Source organism: Tetrao urogallus (genome assembly GCF_951394365.1).
Source record: "Tetrao urogallus genome assembly, chromosome: Z".
NCBI lineage: Eukaryota > Metazoa > Chordata > Aves > Galliformes > Phasianidae > Tetrao > Tetrao urogallus.
In genome coordinates this window covers 58,259,484-58,281,550 of record NC_136816.1, presented here as the reverse complement: position 1 = coordinate 58,281,550, position 22,067 = coordinate 58,259,484, and positions in this window count along the sequence as shown.

Here is a 22,067-nt window from a genome sequence, read left to right as displayed (position 1 = left end):
GTTTCAAGGATCACTTCGATCACAGGGTGGTTTTTGCTTCACCTCCTATCTTGTACCTGTTTGGTTGGGGTATATCAATATGAGTTGTGTAACTGACTAAAGAGGTATTCTGGATCTGTTGTAGGCTTGCATTTGATTTGCAGCTTGTAAAATAATTGTTAGCATAGTTTTTGTACATTTATTACAATTAATACCGTTCACAAATAAAGCATCTCAAACTGTTTCTACTAGAAATGTGTAAACACAGTATGTCTTTGAAGTGAAGAGTGAAGCAAAGAAGGCCTTCTCAGCATCCCCCACTTCCAGGACTCTTCCCCCGTTCAGCAGGGGACCCACATTATCCCTAGTCTTCCTTTTACCATTAACATACTTGGAAAAAAAAATGTTCTTGTTATCCTGTATCTTCTTTGCCAGCTTCAATTCCAAGTGAGCTTTAGCCTTCCTCGTTGCACCTCTGCAGGACCTGACAACACTCCTATGTTGCTCCCAAGAGGATAGGCCCTTTTTCCCCATTCCATAGACCACTTTCTTCCCTTTGATCTTATCCATGAGCTCTTTGATCATCCATGCAGGTCTTTGCCTCCCTTCCCCAATTTCCTACTCTTAGTGATGCACTAATCTTGAGCTTGGAAGAAGTGCTGTTTAAATGTTGCCCAGCTCTCTCGGGCCTCCTTAACTTCAAGCACTCTAGCCATGAGGCACCTCCAAATAGTCCCTGGAAAAGGTCGAAGTTAGCTCTCCAAAAGTCCACAGTAGCAAGGGAGCTGGGTTTGTTCAGCCTGAAGAAGAGAAGGCTGCAGGGTGACTTCATTGCAGCCTTCCACTACCTAAAAGGAGCCTACAAGCAGGAGGAGAGTCAACTCTTTGAAAGGGTTGATAACTGCAGGACAAGAAGAAGTGGTTTTAAGTTGAGGGAGAGAAGATTTAGGTTGGATGTCAGGGGGAAGATCTTTACAGAGAGAGTGGTGAGATGCTGGAACAGGCTGCCCAGAGAGGCTGTGGATGCCCTGTCCATGGAGGTGTTCAAGAGCAGGTTGAATGGGGCTCTGGGCAGCTTGGTCTAGTATATTAGGTTGCCCTGTCTGCAGCAGAAGGGTTGGAGATCTATGGATCCTTGAAACCCCTGCAACTGAAGCCATTTTATGGTTCTTCCACTCAAGAGTTTGAAATCTACCATCTCATGATCACTGCATCCTGAGCTGTCCCCAGTCTTCGCATTGCTAGCAAGCCCATCCCTTTTGGTAAGAGCAAGGTTCAGAAGCATCCCCATCCTCATTGGCATCTCCACCACCCACATCAAAAAATTATCTTCAATGCATTGCAAGAACCATCTGCGCTGTGTGTGCCTGGCTTACTTACCAGATAGCTGGATGATTAAAGTCCCACATAAGAACCAGTGCATGGGATTGTGAGGCTACTTCTAGCTGCTTGCAGAAAGCCTCACTGACTTCATCCTCCTGATCTGGTGACTTCTGGTACCCCCTTATAACGATGTCAGCCATACCAGTCCTCCCATTAATTCTCACCCACAAGTTCTCTGCACATTCTTCACCCACCCTCAGGTGGAGCTCGGTACATTCTTGTTGAGCTCAAAAAAGGAGCAACTCCTCCACCTCCTTTCCCCAGCTTATTTTTCCTAAAAAGAATGTAGTGCTTTATGATTGCATTCCAGTCATGCAAGCTGTCCCACTGTCTCTCTGTAACTGCAGTGAGATTATGACCCTGTTCCTGTACACAGATCCTCAGCTCATCCTGTTTATTTCCCATGCTAAATGCAAATGGCACTTAAGAAAAGGAGCAGGTACAGTTACCCCTACGGGTCCACAAGATTTTGGACAGGGTATTGGCAATGTGACCTTCTCTGAAGATCCCTCACACGGTCCTGTGGGACAGCTCAGAAGTTTTTCCCTGTGATCTCCAACAGTGACAACATCCCCCGGCCCTTCTCACATCCAACTCCCCTCCCTTCCTCCTTCAAAACTAGTTTAAAGCCCTGGTAATCAATTCAGAAAGCTTGTTTCCCAGCTCGCTTGTGCACCACTTGCTCGGTCAGAGTCCATCAGAAGCCCGCACACCCGATTTCTCAAAGATCTGCCCAAGATCAAAATACCCAAAACCTTGATCAAGACACCACCCCCTCAGTCAGTCATTTACCTTACATGTTCTCCTTCTCCTTTCTGAGTCCCAGCCACCCATTAGGAGGACTGAGGAGAAGACTACCTCCATTCCTGATCCCTTCAACATCTTTCCAAGGAATGCAAAGTTCCTTTTGACATTCTTTAGTTTCCCCGTTGCAGCATCCCGGGAGCCAACCTGACTGCCAATAAAAGGATAGTAGTCTTTGGTTTAACGAGCTGTGGTAGAGCCTTCCTAATGTCTCTAACGTGTGCCCCTGGAAGACAGCACATCTCTCTGGAGAGCTTATTTGGGTGGCAAATGAGAGCCTCAGTGCCCCCCAGTGAAAAGTCCCCAATTACTAAGACTCTGCGCCCTTCTTTGGTCACACTGGTATTGATGCAGTGTCCTGACGAGCCCCACTCCCTTTGCTTGTTGCTCCCCGCAGTCCCAATGTGCTTCTTGGGGCCTGGGTTCTGACTGCTTTCCAGACCCTCATTCCTGCCTGCCTGAGAGCCTTGAATCTATTACTCAGGGACTCTGCTGGGGTTGGTGGCACTGTGGGTGCTGGGGGCAGACGCCTCCTTCCGTTTCAAGCAGAGAGGTCCAGACCCTTTACTCTTGTGGGTTGTTCAGCTCTCTGTCCTGCAGGTGAGCAGCTGGATTGGCTACTTCCATTTGCAGGGTCCACGCTAAAATGGCAATTACAATGACTCTGCTCATGCTTTTCATATATTTCATATTCTTTAATGTGGATAAGAATATTTCATATTCTTTAATTCTTTTTGCTGGTTTTTCTTTTTTTTTTTTCTTTTTTTTTTTTTTAACCTATGCTTTCTACAACTGTAATATCTTTTTCTGCACTAAGGGAGTAAGACTGGTATTTTCTTTCATTTAAGTAGTATCTGAAGGTGGTTGGAGATGTTACAAGGAATTATTTTTTTGCCTGTTTGGCAGAGTATTTCTTCCTGCTGCTTTGCTTAAAATCAAAATTCTGTTCAGTTTAAGGGTTTGCATTTTTTTCATTGCTGTAATGTTTTTGAACTGAGGTCAGATTAGTCAGTGCAGTTTGAAGTTGAAGACATGACTGTTGTTTATAGATCTTGCTGCTGTGTGGGTTCTGTGAATGAATCACAGCAATTTACTGATGTGGAGTGATATTTTCAGTGCTCAGCGGTTCCTTAGAGAAAGGAAGCTAGCTAAGGCTTCAAAGACTTTAATATACTTATTTCTGTATAAAGAACTGTTGTGGGTCCCCAAATTTAGGAAAGGTTTGCTTAGGCTAAATCTTTCTAGAGACAAGTATTTTCAGCTCTTTGGTTACGAGTTAATACTCAAACTGCTTGCTTTTCCCTCATTTCACTCAATTAAATAGCATGTGTCAATGCTTTTATCTGTAGACAGTAGTCCACCAGATGGCAGTCAAGATGAGTGCTTTAAATATTTTATTAAACAAATTGAGAACAGTATAGCTATGATATTCTTAGGTGCTTCTAATTTTTTTTGTTAGTTTTTAACTTCAAGTCCTTGTGTATTTTTTTCCCTATCATTACCTCCATATTTGTACCAAAAATGCTCCTTGTATTTCAAAGTAGTTCGAGACTAATCTGAAAGGTCATAACAAGACAGTATAGCAAAATGCCATCAAGCATATACTTAATACTTTGAATCTTGCTTATTCCAATTTCTGTCGAATTGCATATTATTAATGCACTACTTGAACATTCTTCCTTGTGAGATGAGCTCTCAGAGAATGAAAGGACTGGAGGAATAAGGCCTGCACATGTGACCTGTGGTATGTGTTTGTGGTGGATCCTGATCAGATCAGCAGTTCCAGATGTGCAGAAGAGCTAGTGGTGTCAGGGTTTTTTTGGTACATCTGAAAAATGAAGGTAAAGCAGCCATAGAGAGAACTTCACACAAGTGCTAGCTTTGATCAACAAGACTCAATTTTTGCCTTTTCTGAAACAAGTTCTGGCTCTATGCCTGGGATAAATAGCAATCCCTGTAGACAATCTCGCTTTAGCAGGTGAAGAGACTGAATATCCTGTGAACCAGTCTGTCAGTTTCTAGAATGGTTGTGACTGAGACATCTGCTCTGATCCCTTAAATACAGAAAAGATGATGGTGCGTAACTGTTGTTTCTAGTTGGTCTGTGATGATTGGTCTAATGATGTGGTTCTCCAAACACACGACCCAAATAATCACATTCTTTGTTTTTCACTTTTTTTTTTTCTGAGATGTCTGAAATGATTCTTAAAATAGTATTTGATGTGCTTTAAAAAAGAAGAGTGGAAACCAGATGATCATCCTTCTGCATCCTACTGTTTTGTTGCAGTAGGAGTACCTGTGGTGTTTTTAATATCCTCTGGTTTGAGTGATAATTGTCTGTTTTCAGGGTCCATCTCTGGGACTTCAACCCCAACCCTGTTTGAATACTGTACTGATTTTAAAAAGTCTTGCTTTTCACATACAGCGTGTGCTGTACAGTGATGCAGCACTGGAGTAGGAACCCCACTGATACACAACTGTGCCTACAGACAGCAGCATCCTTGTGTTATATGAATGTTTTGTTGGTACCCTGTGTAAGTACACTATATTCTCTCCAGTCCTCTGTAACCAGAATATGGATTTACAAGCTAAGAAGATCAGGATTTTTAATTTTTTTTTTATTTTTTAAGTAAGCAGGCTTGATCTTTTTGGAAATAATTACTCAAAACATATGAAGCAGTTAAGTCCTTATGGCTAGAAGTTACTTGTATGGTACTATGGAAGATGGTTAGGAAGTTACAGAGAAGACAATTGCACAAAGGACTTTACATTATTAAAAATTCAAGGGAGGTGAAAAACCCTTTCATAATTTTCAGGTTTATTGCAGTTGTAAATAAACCACCAGATAAAAAACGGCTGAGGTGATGGGAATTATGACTGATCACAGAATGACTTGGTTGCATCAAGACCAAAAGAAGGTGAGGAAGTACTTGCTACCCAGATTGGCAGGTGCCACAAACTGGTGGAGATCAGCAGATGCACCCAGTGGACCTGGGCAAGCTGGAAGAGGGGGCCTTCTGTAGCTCATCTGTGACTGATGCTGAGCTCTAGTAGAACATTTTCAGTGATTCCTTGAAGCCTGAACATCTTTTTTACTGTGACTGTAACAAACCAGCATCTTCTGGTGTACGCAATTTTTTGAGACCTTCCAGACTACACAGGGTGAAGCCAAGAGCCATACGATCCAATCTGTGCTGATGATTTGAAAAAGACGTGGACCTGGGGATGCCCTGATATGCTGTCTGACATGAATTATTATCCTATGATCCCTAGTGTTTCAGATAGCAATGGAAGTGAAGAAGGCTGGGGACTCTGAATTGGGAATATGACTACAATAGTTTCACTCTTCAAGATTGATTGAAATAGCTCACTCAGCAAAGTGTGCTATTCTTATCTAGGGCAATCAGAGAACTGGAACAGGCAATAATTGTGTAGAGAAGTGTACTTTGGATTTTGTTTTCTAAGTTCAGATGATCTTTGTGGGGCATGCATTAAAGGGTCATGCCTAACCAATCTGGTGGCCTTCTATGATGGAGTAATGGTATTGGTGGATAAAGGGAGGGCGACCAACATCATTTACCTGGACTTGAGCAAGGCAACAGTTTTTGTACAAACAATACAAACGGTTGGATGTCTGTATTTGATCCCTAATAATTGTCAAAGACAAATATGTATGCTATTGTTCTTTGTGTGATGGTTTCACGTGGGTAGGCAGCTAAACCCCACTATGCTACTTGCTCTACTGAACCTCCTCAAAAGAAGAGGAAGAGAAAATACAGTGGAAAAAAAATCTCAGGGGTTGAGATAAGTATAATTTAGTTAGACAAAAAAGTGGTGGAAGAAAAAAAAAAAAAAAAAGACCACATGGAAGCAATGTGAGAGGAAACAACTGTTCTTTACTTCCCATCAGTAGTGATGTTCAGCTGTACCTTGTGAAGCTTCACTGGGAGGACAGGCGTTCCTATAACAAGACTGCCCTTCTCCTTCTCTTTTCCCTGCTTTTATTGCTCAGCATGGCACTGCATAGTGTGGGATATCCCTTTGGGGAGGAGCTACCCTGTCTGTATCCCTTACCCAACTCCTGCCCACCCCCAGCCTCTGGTTTTGGGGCTGGAGAGAGCCTTGGTGCTGTGCCTGCGCTGTTCAACTGCAGCCAAACATCAGTGTGACATCAGCACTGGTCCAGCAACAAGTGCAGAGCTCAGTGCTGTGTGGGCTGCTCCGGGAACGTGGACCCCCTGCACCATGCACTGCACCCTGCACTGATGAGTTAGTTGTCTCATAGCGGATTTTTACTTTCTGTGAATATATTGTGTACGTTTAGGTTCAGACATTGGCAACAACGTTTATAAGCACAATCACTCCAGATTTTTAAGGTTGTGAATGCTTCAGTCTACTTTCTCAAGGGCAGAAGCCAATAAGCAACAGTAGAATTCTTAAGTTTTCTTAATGTTTATCTGCTCTTTTTTTTTTTTTCTTCCCAAATTTTTATTTAATTAAAATGTTCAAATCAAGTTAGGCAATTTAGGGTATAATTCAGTAGTGCTGGAAGTGTAAGTGTTGAAGGTTTTTCATTTTACACTATTAATTTTCTTCAAAGTATGTCTACATTTTTAAGGACCTCTAAATTTAGTGACCTTGGTTTTTATTACTCTTCATTAAACAGAAATGAAATTGTTGCAGTAAGGAACGACATTTAGAGGAGCTACTTTCTGTTCAAGGGATTCAGTTCAATGTTTAGACAGACTGAATAAGTCAGTTGGAACTCAGAGACAGTACTGAAAATGTTTCCTTTTAAGCACATAAACAGTTCTACAAATCTGATGTATGAGGGAGTGAGGCCCTGGCACAGGCTGTCAGAGAAGCTGTGGATGCCCCATCCCTTGAGGTGCTCAAAGCCAGGTTGGATGGGGCCCTGGGCAGCCTGAGCTGGTGAAAGCAGCTCTGCCCACAGCATGTAGGATGTGGAACTAGATGATCTCTAGTCCTTTCCATCCCAACCCATACTATGATTCAGTGATCATACTAATGAACCTGCTGTTTTTCTGGACAAACATGTTAAAGTGGTGCTCTGCAACAAACAACCAAAGCCATTGTAAGGGAGAACAAATACAGCCTTGCTTTCTGCTTTGATAAAGGAATTTGAGAATAGGTTTCAAGACTGAAAAAAAAAAATTAGCAGTTTTTTGTATACTTGAGACTCCAATTTCAGTCAATATAAATTCATTATCTGCAAGTTTTCAAATGGAAGGTATAGAGTTGTGATCAGATATTCAACTCAAAAAATTGTCTCTCAACTGGACGTTTATAAGAGCCCTGTTACCAGAAAAAAAATTCCCTCACTTCACAGTTGAGCCTTATTCATGTCTTCACTTTTTTTTTGGCAGTATGTACGTTTGTGAGCATCTCTTTTTAAGGATGAAGCACAGGAAGAGTACAATTTCATTAAAAAAATCTCTTACCAGCACCTTGAGATGTCCCTAAGAATTGCAGCCCCTGCCAGTAAACTAGCCTGATATGTTAGTTTTACAAAAACAATGTCAAATATCCCACAAGTTTTATTGTTTTATTCTTTTTAAGTTAAGTTTTAATAAAAATACCTTAAAAATGAAATTTTGTTACTTATGTACATTAACTGTATTACATATTTTATATGTTACCCATATATTCTATATTGTTGGTGTGGTACTGTGCTTCCTAAACTTTAATTTGGAGAAGTGCTGTCAGCCATGCCACCTTCACAAGGTGCCCGCTCTAGAAATAACATACAAATCTTTTCGAAGCTGTGCATGGCATGTAGGAAGAGAGAAATATCTGTATAATAAGTCGTTCTTAGGTATGAGGCTTTTCCACTTTTTTGGTCTTTTTTGAAATATTTGTTTTTAAGAAACTTGTTCTCGATGTTGGTGATTGTTATTTCTAGATGGGCTCTTTTTGTAAGAGGTAATTTTTGTATCTTTGTAATAAGGATTAATTGCTCACTGTGTTCTCATTATGGGAAATTAGAGCAAATAGCACTGTGTAGTCCTTTCATTAAAGTCACATGAGGTTCTCAATAATTCCTTCAGCCTGCTTGTACAAATGGGTATAATTATATTTCCCTGCCTTTGTACTCGTAGTAAAAGGTTTGGGAAGCGTGAGTTACCGTAGGATGAAAACATCTTAAATGTTACTGTAGTAAGCCTCTGAAGGCAAGGCTCCCTCTTTGCCAGCATTTTAACTGATTGCAATTACAGCTGATGTTATGGTGTTGCAATACTGTAAGGGAAGATGTGGTGGGAAGGAAGTGTTGCGCAGTTCCGTATTCTATTCTGAAATGGATAACGGCTTTGTGGCCTCGTTAGGAAAACACCTGATTCTTTTCTTGAGGAAAAAGAATATTCCTGAGAACAGATTAACATCTTAAGAACCATGTGCAAATAATTAAAGTAATCTAGATTTAAAAATCCTTCTGTATATGTTAAATCTGGACAGTTGCTCACTGCATAACATGGCAAATAGCGTATTTCTTACTCATCCTATTACTTTTGGACAGCTTGTATGTCTTCTGCTAAATATATAAAAAAACTAAAATGATACAGTTGTACTTTTTTGTGGCATATTATAAAACTGTGGTAGTCTTGGTTAATGTGATGCAGTGAAACTAAGGCCACAGGCATAAATCAGGAGTTTTAAAACATGGTTTAGAGGGTGCTGCTGTTTTGAAAAGCATTTTTTGTTATTTTAAAATGAAATCCAAGAAGAACATTACTAATTTATTTATATATGGTACAGGATCTGACTGTTTGCAGTGAATTTTCAGTCCCCCGACAAACTGAATCACAGGGAATAGATGGACACTCACTGCAGAACTACACACAAATATATGAAAATAAATCAGTGAAAGACAGCAGCAATCCTTCCTCTTTACACTCAGAGGAATGAGGCATCAGGGCATCAGCCAAGCATATCAAGCATATCAACCTAACGCACGATACAGCGCAGAGTTAGCTTGTACAGCGTCTAGCACTGGCACCAGCAGTGAGTCAGGATTATCAGTGGGACGGAGGTGACACTGGGGCACTGGGGCCATCTTCTGTGGGCCTGTACTGCTTCAGAGCAGTAGCTTTTAAAAAATTATAATAGTGCATCTTCATATGCAGAATAAAGTTTTATCCTGTTACAGACAGGAACAGTATTGTTCTTAAAATGATTCTTTCCATCATGCAGCATTGCTATGCAGTCATGTGCATTTCATGATCTCATTTTGAAGTACTGTAAATGCAAGCTGTTTTCACTGTGACTTTTACCATCATGCTACCCATCTCCTGTTACGCTGATCCACCAAATCTGAAATTATATCCATTTGAATGTTACCATGCAGTTAAGCTGTAAGTTCTCAAGCACTTAAACTGTATAAGTAAAAACTACTGATTTTATTTTCTGTTGTCAATACCAGGAAAGTCTTTTTTTCAAACACACACTGCTGTCCTTTTAGTCATGAGAAGCATGAAATAGGCTATAATTAGGATCTACACTTCTGGTGAAAAAATATTAAAACAGTAAGGTACAAACTGCTTTTATGCTAATTATTTTCCAGCTACAAAATCTGTCCACATGGATTGTGGCATTACTGCTACAACAGTGATTCAAGTCTTGATTAATTGAGTCTTCTTATACAGGCCATTTAGCATGCTGTAATTCCAGTTGGACTTAATAATGTAAACAGATTCCTTTACAAACTGATACCATGTTTTTCTGCTTCCTCTTGCAATTACATTATGATCAAGTTCATGGGAAGATGAAATCATGGCTTCGGTATTTGAATAAGTCAATATCCTACACCAAGTGTGGGGAAAGAATGGCTTTCAAGAAAATGGTTCATCAAGGTCTTACTGATGCCTCCATAGCAATATAGGGGAAAAACAAAGGTATTGCCATAAAGGCTGGGAGTCTGGATAGCTGTAGGCAGAATAGAAATAGATGGAAGTGTGGTTCCATTGATTTTGTAAGCTTTGCATTCCAATTGGGCAGAAGGTGATGTACGTGCAACTTAATGAGGCAAAGGTTTTAAGTGCTTCTAAAAACCACAGTTTCAAATGCCTGATGATTTCTTACATACTGGGGCAATTTTTAGAAAAAGTTACGTAACTTTCATTGTTCCCCTCTCACACACACTTTTCCTAATACATCAGTGCATCTTCAACCATTTCAGTGTAAAAACCAACTTAATGAAAACTCTGTTTCATGTCAGGCTTGCTTTTATCAAGATCGCACATTTAAATTCTGCAAGGTCAAATTACAGTGAAAATGCACCTCGTTTTCCCAGATAATTGCACAATTCTCTGTTCTGTGCCAAATGTGAATTCATACAGACTCACAGTAAGTGTGCAGTGGTTAATATCTTTATAGCATGTGGCGATAATACAGAAGATAAATACTTTTCAAAGTATCAAACTGAGCTACTGTGATGTAAAAAATTAATGGGTGATCAGGATAAGATTTTAGCAGTAGTTCTTCAGTGTCCTGTCTCATTCTACCTATATGGGCAGCACACATTCCCTTCTCTAAGGAGTAGCACCTGAAATCTGTTCTTCAGTCTCTGAAGCAGCCATCCATGAACTGCCAGCTCACTAGCCAAGAGCACACAGGAGCAGAACAGAATACAATCAAAACACTGAGTCTTCATTTCAAGGGTATTTTCTTCCCTGAAGTTCCAGGAATAGCAGCTTCACTCTTCTCCCATCCTCACAGCAGAAGAGTTTGTCCTTTAAAACACTAGCACAAAAAGGATAAAAGCACCCTTAAGTGTCAATGTGACAACACATCTTTTGGCATGATTACTGTTATACTCTAAAGTTTCCAGACTTCTATGGCAAATCATTTTTGGTAAATCAACTTTTTTTGTTTTTCTGTAAGATGCACTTTCCCTCTCCGATTAAATCATTACAGATGGTGGTAACTGGAACAGTTATTGCTGCTTTCATTAAGTGTCCTCTGCATCCTGGAATGTCCTAAGTGCTACAGCCTCCATGAAAACATTTTAAACAAAGGAAGCTTTAATTAGAGCATGTACCTAGTCTTTAAGCAGTCAGAAGGATGGCTGGAGATTTAAAGAAGTTTAGCAAGTGAATAACTACTTTTAGGTCTGGTATAATTTTTCATCAGTTTAAAATATTGTTTTAAAACATCTGTCAGTAAGTTAAAAAAACAATGTACTGTACTAATATGTTGATACAGGCAAATAATAGGTCAAGTCCAAGGTTCCTGTGCAAACAATATAAAGAAGAGTTATAGAATTACAGAATAGTTTGGGTTGGAAGGGACTTCAAAGACCATCTAGTTCCAACCTCCTGGTGTAGGCAGGCTTGCCAACAACTAGATCAGGCTGCCCAGGGCCCCATGCAACCTGGCCTTGAACACCTCTAGGGATGGGCATCCACAACCTCTCTGAGCAGATTGCTCAAGCACCTCACCACTCTCTCTGTGAAAGACTTCTTCCTGACATCTAATCCAACTCTCCCCGCCTTCAGTTTAAAACTATTCTCTCTTGTCCTATCACTATCTACCTGTGTAAAAAGTTGATTTCCCTCCTGTTTACAATCGTCCTTTAAATATTCAAAAGCTGCAATGAAGTCTCCCCAGATCCTTCTCCTCTCCAGGTTAAACAAGCCCAGCTCCCTCATCCTGCCTTCACAGGAGAGGTGCTCCAGGGTTCAGATCACCCTCATGGCCCCGTTCAGGGCCCTTTTCAAAAGCTCCATGTCCTTGAGTGGGGGTCCCTGGTCCAGAATGCACTTCTGCAGATGGGACCCCATGAGAGCAGAGCAGAGAGTGACAATCACCTCCTTCTCACAGCTGTCCATCCCTCTTTTGATGAGCTGGCCTTCTGGACATCAAGTGCATAGTGCTGTCTCATGTTAAGTTTTTCATCTATCTGGACCCCCAAGTCCTTCTTGGCAGGGCTACTCTCAAGTTCTTATCCCAGTCTGGGGGAGATCTGGGATTGCCCTGACCCAAACACAACACCTTGTACTGGGCCGTGTTAAACCTCATTATGTTGATATGGTCCCACCTTTTGTCAAGGTCCCTTTGGATGGCATCCTTTCCACTGCCATATCAACTCACCACTTATGTTGGTGTTGTGTGGAAACTTGCTGTGGGTATGCTCAATCCCATCATTTATGTAATTGATAAAGATGCTCAAGAGTACCAGTCCTACAGTGGATGCCTGGAGGACACCGTTCATGATCAGCTTCCATCTCAACTGTCATTAACCACAACCCTTTGGCTGTGGCCATCCAACCAGTTCCGTATGCATCAAATAGTCCTCTCTCTGAACCGTATCACTCCAATTTAGACATAAGGAGGTACTGTGGGAACACATCAAAGGTCTTGCAGAATCAAGGAGAGTTCAGGTTACAGTCTGAATCTTTTTCTTCATCACAGTTCTGTTCTATATCTAATAGCAAAATAGAGGGGAAATTTCAAAATATTGCGGTACCAACTTATTAAAATTCCTGTTAATAGCAAGGGAAACATCAGTGCAGTGCGGTTTCACCAGATGAGAAACAGATGATCAAGAGATGGCAACACTGTTTCAAAACAAATATGGGAATCAGTAGGCTACCCTCTGCGGTGGTGGCTATGGGGAGTTAGCTGAAGAAGTGAAGGCGCAGGACTACTCTGAAAGTTGGAATAGATGCTGAGGTGCAGAGTGTAGATGCTGCTCTGCGGGAAAAAGACAAGCAAACAGGAGCTAGATGACAAACAGCAGCAGGAACGAGTAAATGAAGTGGGTAGAAGGACTGATGGCACACCAGCATACCAGCAGCATGGCCTGAAAGAGTTGGGTTTTTGCTTGGAGCATTTTACTCAGTCAGCCAGCCTGCTCACTTTTCCATCTGGGATTGGGAGAAAGTGTTGGCACTGTGTATTTGCAGAGGAAAAAAAAAAACAGCAATTGCAGCTTAAGTTGCTGACAGGTAGCAGATTCATCAAATCACAGAATCATTAAGTTTGGAAGGACTCATAAGATCATCTAGTCCATGTCTATAGCCAGTCTAGTTTGTGTCACTCCATGTGAGAGCTATCCTTCGCTTGAAAACCTCTAGGAAAAACCTCCAAGGTCAGGGGCAGCCTGTTCCAATGCCTCATCACTCTTTGTGAGAAGTATTTCCTAATATCCAACCTTAATCTCCCCTGGAACAAGATAAGATCATTACCTCTCTTCCTATTTTTGTTATCTGCAAAAAGAGGCCTCCCTCCACCTCACCACAACCTCGTTTCAGGTAGTTATAGAGAGCAATATGGCCTCCCTTGAGCCTCCTCCAGACTGAACAATCCCAGTTCCTTTAGCCACTCCTTTTATGATGTGTGCTCCACACCCTCCATGAGCTTTGTTGCCCTTCTTTGACATGATCCAAATTGTGCAGACATGCAGACAGAGTGTTGGAAACTGATACGAACAGGTCTGCAGCTTGCTTGCTACAGATGTGCGGGCTAGTTGTGACCTCTTTAAACACCTGAACTAAACAAAATAGAGCATTTATTTACTCCTCCGATAAATAAATAGGTATGATCCCCCCTTAGCAGGCTGATCCTACTTCTGCACATAGACATTGGATTGGGAAAAGCAGGGAGGTCCCGGAGACAGGGGAGATATGGTGGAAACATGCTGGGGAAACACTGATGACTGTGAGCAGCCATGGACAGAGAGGCAGCACATCTCTCAGACAGCATCCATCTCTGAATCCAACTCAGTTTGTGACAGGCAGTGGTGGTGGGCCTGAGCAAGAGCCAAATGAATCTGCTACGGGTTCTAGCTCTGACCTCACCGGGTTCAGAACAGCCTCCTGCATCTGCATGGGCAGCAGCTTCTCGTCTGCTCTGACTTCCCGGGGATGCTAATCCGGCATTAACAAGTCAAACTATCAGGGATCTCTTCTGGCCAGGGGCAAGACTGCTGGATGGCATCGACACTGATTACAACAGTGCATTATCTGCTCTCAGGGACTGCCTTCTTAGAAAGGATTGTGGATGCTTATCAGGAGGCGTACTTCTGGGGACTATGTCATTCCATTTGCACAGCATCTCACATAATTGCAATCTTCCTTCCAACTCTTGTTCCTTTTATTCCGTTTTATGTGGCTGATGGCCGTCATTAGTTGGCACGCATCTGCAAGCTTTAAGAGGGTTCGTATTTATTCCGAACGGCACCGATGACCTAAATAATGCATGAGGCGCGTCCCTGAGCGTTCATCAGCGACGGCCACGACCCAGCCCTCTTGTTTCACTGTACGCGTTGATGCAATTTAAAGACGATGTGTATCAACATGCATTATAGCGCTGATGTACTTAAGCGCTTTGGAAGCAGCGTCAGATGGGTGCCAGCGCGCCCACCATCGACAGCTGTGGAAACCACGGCCCGGCGGGACACTCGTAGGTCGGTATCTGGCCCGGCCCGGCCCGGCAGGTGGTGAGGGCGGGCGGGAGGCGGGAGGCGGCGCCGGGCCCGGTGGGCTCCGCCGGGCGGGAGCTCGGCGTTCTGTCGCGGCGGCGAGGGGAGCAGCTCGCCTCGGCGGGCCGTCTTCTCTCAGGGTTACAGGAAAAAGCGTAGCCGTGCCGCACCCGCTGACTTCCTATTGTATGAGATCCCTTCGCCGCCTATAGCCGAGCCGGGCTCCGCCGCGGTAGGTACCGGCGCCTTCGGCGGCAGGAGCCGTGCCGGCGCTGCGGGGCCGTCGCAAGCTGCAGCCGCGCCGTGCGGCGATGGCGGTTGTTTCTCTGACGTGAGAGCTGAGAGTTGTGGCTGAGCTGCCGGTTTGCTTGCTTTGAGGAAGAACGCGTTACGCTCGGCAGTGGCTTTACCCGAGGTGTTTCGGGCTGGTGGATACACGGCCCCGCACTCCGTGCGCGCACGCTTTGCGCCCCGAGAGCCGTCGTCGTTTCCTGTTACGGATCTGTTACAGGTATCGCCTGCGCCTAGACCGCGACACTGCGCGTCTGTGGCGTCTGTGTGCCACATGTTGGAAATAAACGTCTAAAAAGCCTGAGCACAACTTCTGAGCTCTGTTTCTGAGAGACTTCGTTACTTGGTTCTCTAGGCGAGTGCACGGACCAATGGCTGGGGTTCAGTCTGAATGTTAGTGTTAAGTTGGTGTATTGTGACACTGTGAATCCGATGAATGATTTTTTGCATTCTTGGGACATGTAGCATCTTCAAGTAAAAAACTGTTGTACTGGCAGACTTCCAAATCGAGTTGTTTGTAGTAGTTGGTTTTGTTCTGTAGTTCTGTCAGCCAGCACTTTGAGCTGAAATATGAAAATATTGTTAGGATGAGTTTACTGTATTAGTAGTAAACAGAAGAAAAATGGGTTAGATGGATGCGCTGTGTTAGCAAGGTGGTCAGCATTTGGTTGTGTCGTCCAGACTGGTTCTTTGATAAATAACGTTTGGAATAGGAATAGGAAACAGCATAGGAAGTTCCGCACAAACATGCGCAAGAACTTCTTTACAGTGAGGTGACGGAGCACTGGAACAGGCTGCCCAGGGAGGTGGTGGAGTCTCCTTCTCTGGAGATGTTCAAGACCTGCCTGGATGCCTACCTGTGCGACCTGGTGTAGGGAACCTGCTTTGGCAGGGGGGTTGGACTCGATGATCTCTGGAGGTCCCTTCCAACCCCTACAGTTCTGTGATTCTGTGATTCCGTGATTCTGTGATTCTGTGGAATCAGAGCACAGAGAGAAAATACTCAGCAGAACAGACAGCTGCCTCCTGTGCTGGGGACAGGGGATGGCGTGCTCAGACATTCAGCTGTAGGAAGGGTGCTAAGAGGCTCTTGTATTTCTTAACGTGGTGAGTGAGGGGATGTGGTGTCCCACAGAGGAAGATGAAGGATCTGGTGAAGATGAGCTGTACAGAGGTTTCCCTGTTACGTCATACACGTGCTGCATTCATGCAGCAGTCTGCACGAATGCCTGCTTCCTCTGTGTCGAGCTCCAACTATTTGAAGAATTTGTCCACTGGGTAGGAAGGCTGTGAAATACTTGGGAGTGTAATTTTTACTGTCTTGTGAAGTTGATATGAGTACGTTTAGGTATCCGCAATGGAAAAGCAGAGGGATGTTTGGAAGTGGAAATGCAGGGTAAGCTTCTTAACCACTCTACAAAAGATACAGGATGAAATGGCACATATTATCTATATTTCAAATTAATTATGAAAACCAGGATAAAGTATTGCAGTGAGTTGTACAAATGCAAAACTCATTATCAGCTGTGTCTGAAAGATGAGTTTATAACATTTTCTGGAATAATGATTGAATCTCTTTTTTAGAATAGCTGTGGTATGAGGGTTGGTAAACTGCACAGTCATGTTCATCTTTTCATGATGATACATCTACCTTTATTTAAAGGGCAATGCATGGATCCATTTCTCATCTAGTTGCTTACACTGGCAGAGATGTCTTGTTCTGTCCTGCTATCCACCTTTCTTTGAGTGGCTGTGCCCAAGGAGTGGGTACAAAGGCAACTACCTCACCTAATGGTGGCCTATGGACTGGAGATCTGTGACAAAATAATCAGTGCATACACTAACATCTGTGGTTCCTCAAACACTAACTCTAAGAAGAAAACTCCCAGGATCAGACCTGTACACAGGGTCCATTTAAAACCTTCCTGAAAATTTTGTTTATCAATAAAAACAAGAATGACCTGCAGTGACAATATCTCTAGTTCTCTCTGGTAATTGCCAACAGTCACTTAGGGTAGTATTGTTGTCCTGGCCTTTTTTTTAGAGATACTTCTCAAATTCTATCTGATTGTGTACTTAAAATGAAAAAAAAAAAAAAAGACCTTAATATCATATACAGCATTTTATATCAAAATGTGTTAATATGCTGGTAAATAATGTTCTATACCAAAGAAAAGGGTTTCTCAAAACAAGTTTTTCATTTGTAACTCTAATGTATGCTAAACAAAGTAATATTATCTGCAGTTATTAACTGAACTGACCTTGCCTGGCCACCACATCATTCAGGATTTTTGAACAAAAGTATCTTATCATGTTGTTCCTATTTTTTATTTAACTAATTCTATTTAGAGAATGACAGAAGAAAATGTCTTTCCTGCTTTTTCAGGTTCCAGTCAATTTACAGCTAGTAAATTAAAATGTCATTGAACTTTCTGGATGCAGCATTTTTTATTTCTATTTTTTGCTATGATATCTAAAGAACAAGTTGCTGTGGCTTCATGGAGCTCTGCTTCACACTGCTCCTTTGGATTTTTCCATAAACTTCCTGTTTCCTCAGTAAATCTGTATTGTTTGAATAACACTAAGAATTTATTCTAGGGATTTTAATAGATAATGGTAGCAAATTGGCATCATTTCAAATATAAATAGGTTTATTTTTCAAGAGAAAACGTGCTTATCTTCTTTGGCTTGAACTTCTATTTAACTGAAATATTAAAATGTTTATTTTTATTCTTCCTGGACTTAGGTTCAGTTATCTACTTTTGGCTTGGTTAGAGGCTATAGGCTGTGAAACCAGAGTGCTCAGGATCATTTGCTGTGGAGTCTGCTGCTTTTCCCATGAATGGTCTTGTCAAAGTGCAATTTGTACAGCTTACGGATGTCAGAAAGGGCATAAACTCCCCCTCACTTCTGCTGATTCCTCCAGTTTGTTTGTTCTGCTCTGACCTGTGCAGATGGTCTCTGTTCTTGCTCCTCTGATACCCATGGATACTCATCCTTGGGTTTGGTCCTGGGAGCTGATGCTTCTGCAGCCTGTTTTCTAGGAAGGAGACTGGAGTTCATATTTGGAACTTCAGGCATTCTGTGCCTGGAATGTCCTCTTTCCCCCCTGGATTTTGTAAATACTAACAGATTTGAATAGTGGAGTTTGGGACACTTATGTTTATAGCTCTTCCAAACGAGTCTGTTGCTACATTAATTCACTGAGATAGCTCAGGCCTGGATTCCTGGCAGTCAGCATTGACTGATCAGGTATAGAACGGAGGCTGTCTCTGTATATGGTGGCTGGAGATGCTACAGTTGCTACTAAAGTCTGAATAAAAGACACCAACAACTATTCAGTTTTTCTGTATTAGGATTGCTGTAAGCGTTGTATTTGTAGTTAGTAAGAAGGAGTAGCTTTCTAGATTTGAACTATTAGAAATTCTTGAAGAGCTTATGTTTTATGTAGGCTAAAGACATACTGCCAGTTCAATTTATAAATGTACTGTGATTTCTATTAATGGCATAACAGCTACATTGTGTGCAGAAGTATGTGTCTGTATTGTTAAAAATAATCATAGAATTAGATTTGAATAGAAAAAACTTTCCTATCCTGAAAGAAGGGAAATATTATTGGAGAAATAGCACTACGTAGAAAACGTGGGGAAAAGTTGTTGTGCGTCTTGTTTTCCTTTGGCTTCGTCATATATTTATACTATAATTATTCCAAATGTCTTAAATTTCAAAATTAAAAATGGAAACCCTGAGGCTTTGTTGGTGTGACAGTTTTATCAAGCGTATTACTTTTTTTTTTTTTAATGTGACCTTCACTGAGTTCCCCCTTTGTACCAGAAATTTCGTTTTGATGAGTTAAATTTTTAAATTGTTCTTGTTGAAGAAAACAGTTATATTCATGCTGTTTCCTTACTGTTCTGATTTTAGCTTTTGTAGTTGTCTTTCACAAACCAACAGAAGGCTGAGATTGGAAGAGTTTCAATCCCAGCTCCAGCAGGGACATCCAGATCAGGGTGCCCAAGTGCACATCCAGGTGCCTTTTGGAGATCTCCAGGAAGGAGTCTCTACAGCCTTTCTGGGCATCCTATGCCCAGCCACCCTTATGGTAAAGGAGTGCTGATGCTTAAACATGTTCCTCCACAGGTGAATGACTCTGCACTTCTTGTTAAATGCTGTAAGGCTCCTGCCTGCCCGTCTGTCCAGCCTGTTGAGGTCCCTCTGGATGGCAGCACAGCCTTCTGGTATATCAACCTTTTCCCCTAGTTTTGGGTCATCTTTAAGTGAAACATTTCTGAGTTTATGGTGTGACTTGTTCATCACTAGACAGTTCTTTCAGTTCTTTCACATGTGTCTTGAGCAAGTACACAGCCAAACTGCTATTTAGTCACGCATGATTATAGTGATAACCCCATAAGATGTAAGCAGATCTGTAACCTGTTGAGTTGCTACGCTGATTTCTGACATCTTGTAATTGCCAATTTGCACCCTGAGTAACCATCTGCTAAACTGGGGAAGGCAGAAAGAGGTGCTGTTACAGCATCAGTACTGAACTGACGGAACAGCTTACAGCAGGGAAGAAACATTGTAGGATCTCCCTAGATCCTCTACATTTCTCTATTTCAGCAAAATCAGATACTTGCAAAGCCATTTACATTTGCTACTTAACAACAACAACAACAAAAAAGTTATTTTAGCAAGTGGAAGTATCTGACTGTGTGATGTGCACTAAAGGTGCACTGGAGCAGAACAGAAAGCTGGATGTGGGTAGAGGACAAGGAGATTGCCGAGTATAGATGGGTTTGATCTTTGTTTAATCTTTTATGTAAGTGCAAGGAACCAAGATATTTTGAAAGCTTGTAAGCTGGCATGGCACTGCAGCTGGATTTCCCATGCCTGGGCTTCTTAGCACTGTGTTCCACTGCAGTAGAATTTGCAGTAGTTTGGGATATTTTTGGCACAAGCGTAACTTGGAAATGTGTTTTATGACTTCCCTGTGCTTTTAAGTCGCAATTATTCACTAAGAGTGTGGGAGTGTGGGATTGCTAGGGTAAGACTCGTCATGAAAACATTTTCCCTATTCTTGGAAGTGCCTAAACTCTTTTTTTTGGCTGAAAGGCAGCCTCTGTCTCGTGCCTTCAAAAATACAGAACAGGCATTCTAAGATTTCAGCAGAAACTTAGCGTTTTGAAAAATTCCAAGCGTATAAAAAAGATTTACAGTGGGAAATGTGAAGCATACTTAATAGGCCTTTATAGGCCTTTTTTAATTTTCTTTTTTAATATGGCAGATTGTTCCATTTCTCTGTGTTAAGAGCTTTTGCATCCTTCAAAGCTTTAACCACGTTGGTTCTTCTGCTCTTATTCTCTTCTCTTTATTTCTCACAATTTCTTTTTGCATGTGATCAATACAGTAATTTAATTTCCAGAAGAAAAATCATTGCTCCCAGGTAAAAGCAAATGTCCATGTCATCTTGAAGGGTTGTTTTTTTTCCCCGCTACATTTTCTGTTGAAATGGACTGTTAATTTTATTTAAAAAAATTGTGTAAATTGATTGAAAATTTCTCATAAATGGAGTGTTTGCTCATCTGGAAGGCATTTTATTCTGTAGTTATATAGTTATCTGTGTGCCCTGTCTGGGGTGATGTTTGTTTTGTTCTTGGTGTAGGTTGCGGTAGTATTTTGAATAGTCTACAAATAAGAAAACTTATTACCCATTTTAGTTAGAGTAATGAGATTGCTTCACTCTAGATGACTGCTGTGTAGTGAGAGTTTTATCCTCTTTTTTGCTTTATTTTTTAAGGAAAAACTGTGTTTTTAACATTAGTTTTATTTCCCAAAGTCTTTACAATTAAGAATACATGTTCAGCTTTCGTCACAGGTTTTTATTAAAGGCTACAAAAAAGAAATAATAGAGCTCTATCATTTATGTTAAATGCCCCAAGCTCTTTCCTGTAAACAGCTATAAATGCTTATCTTCACATGCCACACACAGGATTTGGTGTTCTCATGAATTAGTATTTCCTCCAAGATTAAAGCCATATTCACTGAGCTGTTACAAAACATTTTATTTAACTATCTAATAAAATGATTAACTTTTTGAAATGGGAAAAAAAGTTCTTATGCCAGCACAGCATCTGTAATTCATTTTTGCAGAATGTTGATTTGTATTGGGTTCATCCTTTCTTCTATATTTCATATGAGACACATCATCTTAGAGAGCTCTTGATTAATTTGCTTTGTTTTGTTGATATCAGTACTTGTCTCTGAAGTGCATTAGTTGCTCCGCAATCACTAGTCACCTAGCTAGTAAAGTACGGTGGACTGCATCACTGCTGACCACACTGCATAGCATAGTCTTTGGTGTGTGTTCTACAGGGCTAGTTAAGAGTCATCTGACTGTTAGAACTTTATTTTTGAGTGGAATGCAGTTTTCATTTAGCCATTTTAAGAGTTAGCCTTATTTAATGCCTGCTCCCAAAGGATGGTTGGGCAGGCCAAATTTCAAATAAATGTAATTCTCTTTCTTACCAATCCTTGGACATCTGGAGGGCAGACTTTGGTCTCTTTCTGTCCATGGTTAAAAAAAGTCCCTTGGGAGGTAGTTCTGAAGGGCATGGGAGCCCAGGAAGGCTGGGAATACTTTAAGGAAGTTATTTTAAAGATGCAGGAGCTGACCATCTCCAAGTCATGGCAGACAAGCTAACGGGGAAGGAAACCGATCTGGCTGAACAGAGACCTTTGGCTAGAACTCAGGAACAAAAGGAAAGTTTATGGTCTTTGGAAGAGTGGGCAAGCAACTTAGGAGAATTACAAGTATATGGTGAAGCTATGCAGAGAGAAAATCAGGCTAAGGCCCAGCTAGATCTGAACTTGGCCACTAGGGTGAAAGATGACAGTAAATGTTTCTATAAATACATCAGCAATAAGAGAAGGGCTAGGGAGAGTCTTCTTCATTTGTTGAACACCGAGAGCAGCTTGGTAACAAATGATCAGGATAAGGCTGAGGTGCTTAATGCCTTCATTGCTTCGGTCTTTAATAGTAAGACTTGTTACTCCCTGGGAACAAAGCCCTTTGTGCTGGTAGAAAGGGATGGGGAACAGAAAGGCCCTGCTTTATCTCTGATGAGGTGGTTTTGGACCTGCTCTGAAGGCTGGATACTCACAAGTCCATGGG